The sequence below is a fragment of the Artibeus jamaicensis genome, unplaced genomic scaffold, assembly GCF_021234435.1.
Source record: "Artibeus jamaicensis isolate MK-2021 breed Jamaican fruit bat unplaced genomic scaffold, CSHL_Jam_final contig_851, whole genome shotgun sequence".
Lineage (NCBI taxonomy): Eukaryota > Metazoa > Chordata > Mammalia > Chiroptera > Phyllostomidae > Artibeus > Artibeus jamaicensis.
In genome coordinates, this window is record NW_026521986.1 from 7,268,877 (window position 1) to 7,281,934 (window position 13,058).

General features: G+C 41.1%; 1 long non-coding RNA gene across 3 annotated transcripts in view; it reads right to left on the reverse strand.

Annotated features, from left to right (window-relative positions):
- The window catches only part of LOC119034818 (uncharacterized), a 96,621-nt gene that overhangs the window by 24,118 nt on the left and 59,445 nt on the right, over positions 1-13,058 (reverse strand). For all 3 annotated transcript variants that reach the window (XR_008393011.1, XR_008393012.1, XR_008393010.1), the window contains exon 3: positions 28-223. This is a non-coding gene — a long non-coding RNA (uncharacterized LOC119034818). The remainder of the gene's footprint in view (positions 1-27; positions 224-13,058) is intronic.

Below are 13,058 nucleotides of genomic sequence, written 5' to 3' on the forward strand. Positions count from 1 at the left end.
AGGAAAAGAAGTGAGGCTAGAGCTTACTTGGCAAGTAGGAAGGAGAGACCCATTTCAGGGAACCCTTTTGTCCATCGGAAATTAAGAGTCGTTTTCCAGCCGCAAGACTGGGGAACCCTCTGGGCGCAGACAGGTGGACCAGCAGCAGGGTGCAGGATGGCTGACTGCCAGGCAGGCGAAGAGCAGCTCTGGTCCATTCTGGGGTTAGGTGATATGCAGAAGTCTAAGCAGGTGGGAGATACGAAAGCACCAATCACAGCACAGCCTCAAGGCATGAGTTTGAGGAATGGGAACAGGTGGCAGGTGAGAACAAAGCAGGGTCCTGGCAGGCCCCAGAGGCCTTCATGCTCAACCTGTTGGCCCTACCTCCTAGTGCACTGTTGTTCCCCAAACAACATCCCAGCAATAAAAACACCACTTATCTCTAGGTCCCTGAACACAGGATGCCCTCTCATAGGTGCCCAGTGCCTAGGGAATGAAAGGCGACTTTGTTATAAGTCTGCTCATGGGGAGCCGAACAGGGAATGACCAGAGCCAGTGACAGAACCAGGCTAGGGGCTCAGGGCTTGACCACAGGAAGCACCAGTGAAATCAGAGACTGGGAAAAGGGAAAACCCTTGAGAAAAGAGAGTGGAAACAAGTCCAGGGGAACAAAGAACTCCCGTCAAGGTTGACTTTGTGTGGCCCCGTGGACATGGAGGTTGCTCCTATTTTGTACCATCCTCTGTACTATGGATGTTCTGGCCCAGTGTGTAGTAATTCATTTCCTGTCTTCTTCCGTCCCTCCGTCCCTTCCTCCCTCCTTTCCTTCCTTCCTTCCTTCCTTCCTTCCTTCCTTCCTTCCTTCCTTCCTTCCTTCCTTCCTTCCTTCCTTCCTTCCTTCCTTCCCTCCCTTGCTCTCTTTCTCCCTCTGTCTCTTCTTTTCTTCCTACCTGCCCTTCAAGAAACTATGGGGTGTAACAGGGGAAATAAGAGTAAATAAGGGAACTGAGGCTCTGAGTTTAACGCAGTAGAACTCAGACATGTGTATATACATATATACAACCCTCACTCGAGAGACCCACTGGTAGTGCTGGGATTTATATCAATTCTGACTGCTTTGGCTGCAGACAACAAAAAGCAGACTGAGAGTGGCTTTGCTAAAAAAGGGATAATTTTTCTTTTTCCCAGGAGGGTCAGATGTGAACCTTCCAGGACTGCTAGGTGGCTTTACCATGTTGTCAACATCCCAGGCTTCCTCTCTCTTTCTGCTCCTCTGTCTGTGGCATGTGGCTTTCATTCTTTTGTTCACAGGAAGTCTCCTGAACTTCCAGGCCTCCCAACCACAATCAGATGGTAAAAGGGGGGAGAGGAAAGATGGGAAGGTGAGTGAGGAGTGCCAGCAGAGTCTGTCGCTTTACCTTACATCTCATTGGCCAGATGGGGACACTTGTGCACCCTGCCTGCAAAGAAGTCTGGGGAGATGTTTATTGTTAACTGGGCATATTACCACGCTGTAAAAATATTGGGGTTCAGTTAGGAAGAGGGAAGAATAGATACTGAGGAGGCATTATCAGTGTCTGCCATGGATTCCAAAGGCAGCCTTCATTGCACTGCTTTCTGAGGGTCATCAGACTGGGATGAAAATACAAGCCCTGCAGATGAATGGCTAACCTTGAACCCTGGCCCTTCCCCTCACTATCGGCATGACTTTGGGCCAATTGCTTTATCTTTCTGTGCCTCATTTTCCTCATTTATAACACTGGGCTAACGATGACACTCAATTCACATACTGCCGTGGGGGTGAAAGCAGGTAGCACACGTGCAGTACTTACATCGGTGTCTGGTGCAGAGTTCACCCTCAGTACATATTAGCCGTTTTGGACTGTTGTTCACTGAATCTGTACCCTATGCCGAGTGCTGTACCTTGTCTTCTCTAAACCTCACAACAAACGTCTGAGGGAAACAAGAAAGATCGGGGGGATCTAGGCTCCACTGCCTGTCAGTTTGCCACTTCATTGAAGATTTCTAATCCTTAAGAATTTCTTTAATGAAAATACGCCCACGCCTTCTTCAGCAAGCAGGACAACAGTTGACACCAGGGCAGAGATCAGTGGCATCAGCAGCCCCAGACGTCAGAGAAAGCCCTTCCCCAGCACCTTTCTCGTGGGTTTTGCCCTGGGTTCAGTTCCGAGTTTTGAGTGAAGAGTTAATCCAATTTCTATCTTTTCCTGCTCGATCTGCAAATTGACCTGCCATCCCAGGTACTTAAATTAATGTGTTGATAGTATAAATGTGATAAAACAGACGCTGGTGCCCTTGGAGCTTCCAGTGGACAGTTAGGACAGGGTGGAATGAACAGAAAGGCTGGGGCGGAGCAGCGTGGGGGCGAAGCCAGACTGCAGCTCGCAGGAGATTCCAGCTGCTGGGCCCTGGGGAGGGTCAGGCTCCGTCAGAGAAGGCAGTGGTTCTGCTGGAAGGGAAGAGAGACCTGTGCCCACCCTCTTCACCACTCCGCACCCTCACAGCACTCTGTGCTCACCGAGTGCCAGGTCATTATATATTCCTGGAAGTGCTTTGAAAAATTTAAGGACTGCTACCTCCATTGGATAAATTCTACTTCTGCAAAAGAAATATTCTCTACAGAGATAATGTGCAGAAGGATTTTGCACTGTGGCGTTATTTATAATAGTGACAAACTTGGGAACAACCAGATCATTCATGTAGAAGAGGTGAGTTCATTTACGGAGTACATATTTTTGAAAACAAAGGTGTACATCCCAATTTACTGACTTGAAAAGATATTACGAACATAGTAGTTAAGTAGGAAAAAGTACATTATGAAGCAATGTGTAAGGTAAGTAGCACTTATGTGAAAATTATAAATATACTCATATATACATTAAGGTATGTATATACATATATTTATGAATATATTTAGAAAAAATGTTAGCAGAAGGGCAAGAACATGAACAGAAAGGAAGACAGAGATGTTTTTTAAAAATTTCATCGACATGTTAGCACTGGTTTATCTCCATAAAAAAGCTCCTGCAGAGCCAAGATTCTCACCATTGAAGTAGGAATTTATTACAGATAAGCAAGGGGAAGAGGCTAGAATTACCCATACGGTAATGAATTAGAGATTGAGGCATCAGTATGAACTCATACTTAGCTTAATACAGACACAGGTGGTTACATATAGAATACTGACAGCCATGGGTATGCACAGAATTTCGTACACATGTGTGTATTTCTCTGTTGTGTCAGCTGAGAGGGCCTAGAAGAAGTGACAACTCCAGCAGCAAGGAACAAACCTAGTGTCCAGATCTTTGTTTCAAACACCATCCTCCAGTAACAGAAACCAGGAGCCTTAAAGAAATGACTGAGTCTAGGACCAGGGCAAAAAATATATAAGATGAGCCTAGAGCATCTTCTAATGCTATAAAATAAGAAAGTACTAAAAAATTAAAGTAAAATAACCCACATTGATGGGTATGTCGAAGGTACACAGAGTTCCCAATGGCCAATCCTGGAACAATTTGAACAACAAAATATATGAAATAGTATCAAATTATAATCCACATATAAAATAAATATCTGTGAGTCATGTTACTATAAATACATGATTGAATAAATTAATAAATGGGGGAGGAGACAAGATGAATTTCTTATGCAGAACAATTCCAAATAATTTATGTACTCAATCCTCAAAGAGGGCAGTATAACTCCCTGGTCCTTAAGTGTGGCTGTGCATAGTGACTTTCTTGCAAAGAGGACAGTATGGAAAAAGAGAGAAGAAAAGAGTAGCTTTACAATGGAGAAGGCTGACAAACTCATGTCAGTCCAAGGGTCAAGGTCAACATCAACAGTCATAAATCATGCTGATAGTATGAAACCCTGATATGATGTGATAAAAATGACACTTTGCCTCTGTGATCTTACTCCTCAAAATTCACAGCCCCAGTTTCATCATGAGCAAAACATCAGACAAATTTCAGTAGAGGGGCATCCTCCAAATGCCTGTCCAGCACTCCTCAAAATGGCTCAAGTCATCATAAACAAGGAGAGGTTGACTAACCATCACAAGAGGAGCCTAAGGAGACAAGTAAATATAAAACTGTTCACAAAAAAATTAAGATTTTTTTCAGAAAAATTTCCCACAAGACAGTTTTTTCCTGAACAATACAATCAAAAATTTTAAATAAACATCCCAACCTTACATCTACAAGAACTAGAGGAACAACAAAAAAATCCAGAGCAAGTAGAAGGAGGTAAATAATTCAGATCAGAGCAGAATTAAATGACATAGAGACTAAAAGAACAATTCAAAGGATCAATAAATCCAGGAGCAGGTTCTCTGAAAAGATAAACAAAATCAACAAGCCTTTAATTAGATTCATGAAGAAAAAAAGAGAAAGGATCCAAATAAATAAAATCAGGAAGGAAAGAGGAGAAATTACAACCAATACCACAGAAATACAAAGGATGTGAGAAATTACTATGAACAACTATATGCCAAGAAATTGGACAATCTAGGTGAAATGGAAAAATTTCTAGAAACATATAATTTTCCAAAACTGAATCAAGAAGAAGCAGAAAGCCTGAACAGAGTGATAACAGCAAGTGAAATTGAAGCAGTAATCAAAATACTCCTGGGACACAAAAGCCCTGAACCAGATGGCTTCACCAGTGAATTCTGCTGAACATTTAGGGATGAGCTAACTTCTCTCCATCTCAAACTATTCCACATAATTCAAAAAGACAGAAGACTCCAAAACTCTTTTTCTGAGGCCAGTATTATCTTAATTGCAAAACCAGGTAAAGATGCAACAAAGAAAGAAAACTACAAACCAATATGGCTGATGCACATAGACGATAAAATCCTCAACAAAATATTGGCGAACTGGATTCAGCAATATATTAAAAAGACCATACACCATGATCAAGTGAGCTTCATCCCAAGGATGCAAGGATGGTACAATATTTGCAAGTCAATAAATGTTATACATATAATGAACAAAACAAGAGACAAAAATCACATGATCATATCAATAAATGCTGAAAAAGCATTTGATAAAGTATAGCACCCATTTCTGATACAAAGATTTAGCAAAATGAGAATAGAGGGAGCATACCTAAACATAGTAAAGGCCAAATATGAGAAACCTACAGCCAACATTACACTCAATGGGCAAAAACTAAAAGCTTTCCCACCAAGATCAGTAATAAGACAAGGGTGTCTGCTTTCACCATTTTTATTCAAGATAGTATTGAAGTTCTAGCTACAGTGATCAGACAAGAAAAAAAATAAAAGGTGTCCAAATCAGAAAGGAGGAAGTAAACCTGTAATTGTTTGCAGATGATGTGATAGTGTACATAGAAAACCCTACAGACTCCACCAAAAACTTATGCAACCTAATACACAAATTTGGCAAAACAGCAGGATACAAAGTCCATATCCAGAAATCAAAGGCATTTTTGTACACCAACAATGAAATATCAGACAGAAACTAGGAAAAAAATCCCACTTACTATAGTAACAACAAAAAATAAAGTAGCTAGGAATAAACTTAACCAAGGAAGTAAAAGACTTATTCTCAGAAAACTATAGAATGCTCAAGAAAGAAATAAAGGAAGACAAAAATAAATGGAAGCATATACTGTGTTCATGGATTAGAAGAATTAACATCATTAAAATCTCCATACTACCCAAAGTAATCTACAGATTCAATACAATTCCTATTAAAATACCAATGACATATTTCACAGATATAGAACAAATATTTGAAAAATTTATATGGAACCATAAATGACCACAAATAGCCTTAGTAATTCTGAGGAAGAAGAACAAAGTAGAAGGGATCACAATATCTGATATCAAACTATATTACAAGGCCACTGTAATCAAAACAGTCTGGTACCAGCCATAAGAACAGACCCATAGATCAATGGAACAAAATAGAGAGCCCAGAAGTAAACCCAAGTCTCTATGGTCAATTGATATTTGACAAAGGGGGCAGAAGCATTAAATGGAGTAATAATAGCCTCTTCAATAAATGGTGTTGGGAGATCTGGACAGGTACTTGCAGAAAGATGAAACTAGACCACCAACTTACACCATACACCAGAGTAAACTCGAGATGGATAAAAGACTTAAATTTAAGTCATGACACAATAAAAGTCTTAGGAGAGAACATAGGCAGGAATATTTCACATATCCCACACAGCAATATTTTTACAGATACATCCCCTTAGGCAATGCATATAAAGGAAAGAATGAACAAATGGGACTATATCAAATTAAAAAGCTTCAGCACAGCTAACAAAAACATCAACAAAATAAAAAGGGAACCAATTGTATGGGAAAACATATTTGCCAGTGATACCTTGGTCAAGCATTTCATCCCCCAAATATATAAGGAATTCATACAATTCAACCCCAGGAAGACAAAAAATCCAATTAAAAAACAGGCAAAGGACCTGAACAGACATTTCTCCAAGGAGGGCATACAGAGGGTCCAAAGACATATGAAAAAATGCTCAGCATCACTAGCCATAAGAAATATGTAAATTAAAACCACAATGAGATACCGCCTCACACCTGTCAGAATGGCCATTGTTAACAAATCAACAAACAATAAAGTGCTGGCAAGGATGCAGAGAAAAGGGAACCCTAGTGCACTATTGGTGGGAACGCAGAGTGGTGCAGTTACTGTGGAAAACAGTATGGAGTTTCCTCAAAAAACTAAAAATGAAACTGACTTTTGATTCAGTAATCCCACTGCTGGAATTATATCCCGAGAATTTTGAAACACCAATTCAAAAAAACCTAATCACTCCAATGTTAATAGCAGCATTATTTACAATAGCTAAGTGCTGGAAGCAACCGAGGTGCCCATCCGTAAATGAGTGAATCAGAAAACTGTGGTACATTTACACAATGGAATACTACAGAGCAGAAAGAAAGAAGGAACTTCTACATTTTGCGACAGCATGGATGGAACTGGAGAGTATTATGCTAAGTGAAATAAGCCAGGTGGTGAAAGACAAATACCATATTATTTCACCTATAAGTGGAACCTAATCAACAAAACAAACAAATGTACAAAATAGAGCCAGAAACATAGAAGCAAGAAACAGACTGACAGAGACCAGAAGGGAAGGGGGAGGAGGATAAGGGGAAAATAAGGGGAAGGGTCTACTTAAAGAACAGGTATAAATGACCTGTGGACATGGACCACAGGGTGGGGATTCACTGTGGTGGCACAGTGTCTGGGGTAGGTGGGGTAGGAGAGAGCAATGAAGGAAATATTGGCACAGCTGTAATAGGACAACAATAACAAAAATAAAATCAAAGTGAATTTTGATCTCAACCTTTCATAATACAGAAAAGCAGTAAAAGCTTTGAAAATAAAGCTTTTCTTTTAAGGGTTTTCCAATATCCTGGATTAAGTTCTTAAATGGGGTTTAAGGTTAATGTTCTTGGGCTTCTTCTAGGAAACTGAAAAATTTCCTCAAATATATCAGAGGTAGGCACAGCCCTGATCGAGGGGAGGAGCTGAAGACGGGTGAGACCCCCTCTCCTGGGCCGTTGATGTTCTCATTACGCATCCCCTAGGCTAAATGTGTACATCTCAGTACAGCCTCTGTAAGATGGCAAGGACCACTGTTTCCAGGAGCACTCGCAACATTTCCATCAGGCCCTAGTCCATCTCAGTAGTTGACCACTGTCTGCCCACAGAGCAGATCCAGAAGACAGACCTTTTTAGAGAGGCTGTGGATATCCAGATACAAGTACACAGCTGGTGACCAAATGCCAGGGGACATATCCCCTCAAGCCTCTGATTCACTGGGGTGATCTGACACTTCGCCATGAGAACATCTGGATGACAGGCTGGTTTATGAGACATCCCACAGATTCCCCTGACCCTCACCTTAATTCGTAAAGAACCTTGAGAGGCTGCATTTTAATGACTCAAGCTGAAGGGGTCAAGCCATGGAATTGTCTTATTTCTTCTTATTGAGTCTATTTGTATGCAACCCGACTAAGTAGACTTACAACAAGTTGTGTTCCTGATGACTCAGAAAATAAGCTACAAAAATAATTCTTCTGAATAGTTAGAGTTGTCCTTAAAATCAGCACTAGGATTTAGAAACAAGGTCAGAAAATGACATCTTGGAAAGTGAAAAATAACAAAAATCAATATGCAATGAATGGGATGACTCCCCCATAGTTGCTCATCCCCTGTAGGGCCATCCCCCCTCAGAGAATTTGACAAGCACATTGCAGGTGAGACCGGAGCGTGTCCAGAACACCATCAAGGGCCCTGTGTTCTTCTGTATTTCCACGGGATACCACTAACTCAAATGGACTTCACTGAGATAAGTTATAATTCTGAAAATTGTGACATGCTAATGATAAATGCAATGGAGAGCTCTACCTGGACTCTAGACACAAGAGGTAAGTAGAAAAGTCCTGGACACGGTTTTAAAAACAGGTCTAACCAAGAGTCTGACCAATTTGTGCTTGAAAAGTGTCTTTTTCTGGGACGACTCTTCAGGTCTGTCACAGCTGATTCTGTGAGACTAGGCAACTCTTTGTCTGAACATTAGTTAGTTCTCTAAGGAAACTTAGGGTCTTCAGGGGAGGCGCTGGGAAGGATATGATCCAGATAAGTGGATGTATCTGGTTATTAGAAGTCCTACATTAATGTGTTAATAAGTTAGCATGTTATGAGTCTGGAAAACATCCTTCCATACTCCAGAGCTAGAGCTCACTTCCATGTACTAATGCAGGGAGGTTCCCAGCCCCTAAGGCTGAGGGTTCAGCTGACGGATGAAGTTGTCCCTGATGAGAGCTACTCCAGGGCACCTGCTTGGGCTGCCAGCTGACCTTATTAATGTTTCCTCAAAATAATCCTATCTCTTGGTTTTAAAAATAATATCCCGCATCTTCAATTCTACAAGACTATTTAGTTAAGATGCTTCTTAGAGTCATCTCCTTCTGGGACTGGCTAATGTTACAGCCAGAGAAGATGGATTCTTCTGACTTACCCAGATCTTTCTCTAATGGTGTTTGTTTGTTTGTTTGTTTGTTTTCAAATTCATTCACTTGGTGGCCCCCACCCAGTGGCTGGGTATCAAAGAGAGAACAGTAACACATTCGGGACCCGAAGTCCAAAGCCAAACTGTACCATTCATTTGTATCAAAATTATATTCTATGGCCTGAAATCAGCACTATTTAGTGGATTCCAAAATCTTTCAGTTATAATTTTAAAAAGCAACACTCACAAGGGGTTGATTTGTTGTGGTCAACCCACATGTGGGGTGCAGGCCTCAGCTTCCCTGAAGACGCATTGTCCACAGGTGATGAAGAAGAGCATGTGCTTTGATACATGGGTTAGCGGAAAAGTCCACACATTTCTTTCCCTATAATAAAAGACACATTTTTCCACAACTATTTATTTTGATATTTTGAGTATTTTGGCTATGTCCTGCTTGGTATAAGGCTGATTGTTCTCCATTAATGTTTTGGTTTGATGGCTACCAACTTCAACTGGCCTACCCCACTGGGGAGTACCGTCCAGTGAGAAATATCCTGCATGAGACTTCAAAAACCATTTTTGACACTTTTGATCAGTCACAGCACCTTCTCCACACTGCACAAATGGTTTTTTTTTTTTGCATTTTAGTTGCTGGATTTTTTGTATTTTAGTAAAAATCAAGGCATTTTTACCTTTCTTAAAATAATATAGCATAATGCGCTAAAGATGTTGCATATTTTCCTCCATCTTCAATATTAAAGTGGCTACACAAAAATCCCCAACTTTTAATGCCTTTTTTTAAATGCACGCTGGCATGACAGCTGTCAGATTACAATTGAACAAAATATTTTTGAATAAAGTTAAACACAACTAAGCACTACTAGAGCCAACTTAATGAAAAATCCAAATGAACTTTTTTGCCAATCCAATATTTGTCTGTATGCAAGTAAAAACCATCATATTTCCCAATGTATGCTTTAAAAAGGTTACTTGGACTCTCTTCTGCTTTCTAAGGTAAAAATCGTCACTTCTCTTTCACCACATTGCCCTCTCCTCCCTGTTATGTTTTTTTATCACTAAAAAATTGTGAGGCTTCCAGTCATCCTCAACGCTCCCCTTGCTTTCAGTGGGGCTCCTTGGTGAACACACACTCTGTTATGATTAAAGGAATTTGCCAGCCGTAAAACATGTTCTCCAAGCTCCTCTACAGGAGAATATTAAAATCAAGGCTCATGCTGTTATGAGTTTCTGAAACCACAGTCCTGGAGGCAACAGCTGCTCTTCCTCATTGTTGCAGCAGCAACTCTCCTGGCAGTACTGAGATGGGCTCTTAGAACTTCCCTGGAGGGAAACTACTAATGTTCAAGAGCAGATTCCCACCAATCCTTGATCTCTGCATGATCCAGTCTCACCCCTGCTAGCCATCATCTAGCCATGTGGGGATAAAGTGGGAAAGAGAGAGAGAAACAGGCCTCTCCAAGACCCTGCATACTCTCCTACGTATCTAATGACCCCATTCAGGGGCAGCTGCCTAGGCCAGACATGCTGCCGTGCCTCCTTCAGGTACAACTTCCCATGGGGAGTATCAGGCAGGCCCCAGGGCAGGCGTCAGCACTTTGCACCAAAGATACACAGGGCTTTTAACTTCCAAAGGGACGGGGCAGGCACCCTCTTTGCTGAATAGACTCAAAGGAAAACAACAAGAGAACTTTTTGTCAAGAAGCCGGACCTGACAGGTCTGTGGTTTGCCAAGCAGACAGCAGCATCACCCACAGGTGAGAACACAGAGGGAGAAGATGACCCCTACAGCTTTAATGGCCCAGTCACCGAAATGAAAATCAGATCACTTGGGGGACCGTAGCATCAGGTCCATGCTTCCCAGCTCAGTTCAAAGTGGCAAGATGAACAGAGTCTACCTCTTGAATGAGCACAATTTTTTTCCCTGTCATTTGCTTCTGTCATTCTTGGGATTTAGCCCAGGAGCTAAACCATTTTAATAGACTATAGTAATAATATTAGGTACCATTCATATTATAATATCAAATCCTCACAATGAAACAATAAAGTGAGCATTATTATATCTATTTTATACAGTAACAACTTAAAGATAGTAAGGGATAAATATAAAGGATAAATAGCATACTCAAGAATATGCAGCAAGTCAGTGACTGAGGAGGGATTGGAACCCAGATTGCCTGGCTCTGAAGCACAGGCTTCTCCTTACGTTGTCTTCCCTCTCCACTTCCTACTCCTTTCCAGAGTGTTTGCAGCTCACGTTTCAGTCAAATGACCTGGTGTATGCCAAACCCTCTGAGAATATGATCTCTGCAACACACCTTGAGGTCTATCACCTGAATATTTTAGACACTGTTTGCTGAAATCGGAACCTACTTTTGTATATATCACATGACCAGAGAGAGCCTTTAAAATACAACATGTCAGGGTTGCAAGGATCCTAAAGAGGCACCTAATCTTCATGTACATCTCAAGAATTCGGAAATTACAGTGTCAGCTCCATTTGCACCAAATGGGGCTAACCCCAAATGGGTAACAAACCCATTTCGCACAAGGATCAGAGGAACCTGCTCAGAGAAATGCTACAGAAACACACTGATGACTTCCAGTAAAGCCTGGAAATTGAGAGCATAAATTTATCTCTGCTTCTCACAGAAATGCCTCTAAAGTGACAGTACAGAAATGTAAAGGAAGAAAGTATATGGACAAGAGCACTGAAGGGAAGACGACAGAAAGCAAGATGATGGAAAATGAATGGAGGAATGATAACTGCAGACCAGAGGGAGTTGGAACCCAATTGTCTTCAGAGGGAGGGCTGATGAGAAGCAAGCTGGATTGTGCCGTAGAGCCCCTGAACCCGTGTGTTTGGGGGTACCAGGTATCTCCAGAGGGGTGAGGAGTAGGGCTGGAGGCAACCTGATGGGCAAAGTCTTCCTGAGAAGCATTTCCTCCTCAGTGCGGTCCTTCCCCTTGGCCCATGCTATCAGTCGGCCAACCCTCCTGTGCCTACTATGGAAGAGAGAGGCGCATTCCCTGGAGTAACTGAGCCAAAAAGTTTTCAGGCCTGGATAAGCAAGGTTCAACAAAGGCTGCATTACTAAATGAAGGTGGGATAATTGCATGAGAGCTACATACTAAATAGGGAGACTCTAAGCTCTCTCTTGACCTGCTTCTGGAAGGTTGATGGGTTCTTCAGAAAAAATGAACACCACCATGGAAAGACTCACCTGTGATGACATCCCAGGGCTGCTTAACAGAAAGGCACAGCCACTGACTTATTAAAAATCTTTTTAAGCTTTTCATTTTGAAATAATTTGACTTACCACCCACTTTCTCCCAAATTCAACATTTTACATAACTCTTACACAAAATCAGAAAATTGACTTTAATATCATACTGTTAATTAGTATATAGGTCTCATTCAAACTTCACCAATGTCCTTCACTGGTCTGGGACCTAAGCCAGAGCCACACAATGCATTCAGTAGTCGTGTTTCCTTAGACTACTACAATTTAGGACAGACGCTCATCATTTCTTCATCTTGAATGACTTTGACACTTTCAGAGAGTGTTGGTCGGCTACTTTGTAGAATGTTCCTTCTCAAGGCATCCTATCGGGCACACACAATGTTGACATGTCTCATTACTGAAAATACTGACTAGGTTCACTTGGTTAACGTGGTGTCTGCCAGTCCTCTGCACTCCATTTCTTTTACAATTAAGAGTAACTGTATTGTGAGGGACAAAATATTCCACTTGCCAACACATTTTCACCCACTAATTTTAGCATTTATTGATGTTTGTTTGCAATTATTACTGTAGTGTTTGCCAAATGGTCATTTTTTAAAATTTTTTTCTTCATTCCTTCTACATTTTAAATAGAAATTCTATAGTTAGAGCTTTATAGCTCTTATTTACTTATTTATTAAAGTTTTTACTTATATCAGTATGGACTCATGGTTCTTTATCTTATTCTAGTTTCATTTGTATTTTCTTCCTCAAATGATCTCAGATCTGGCC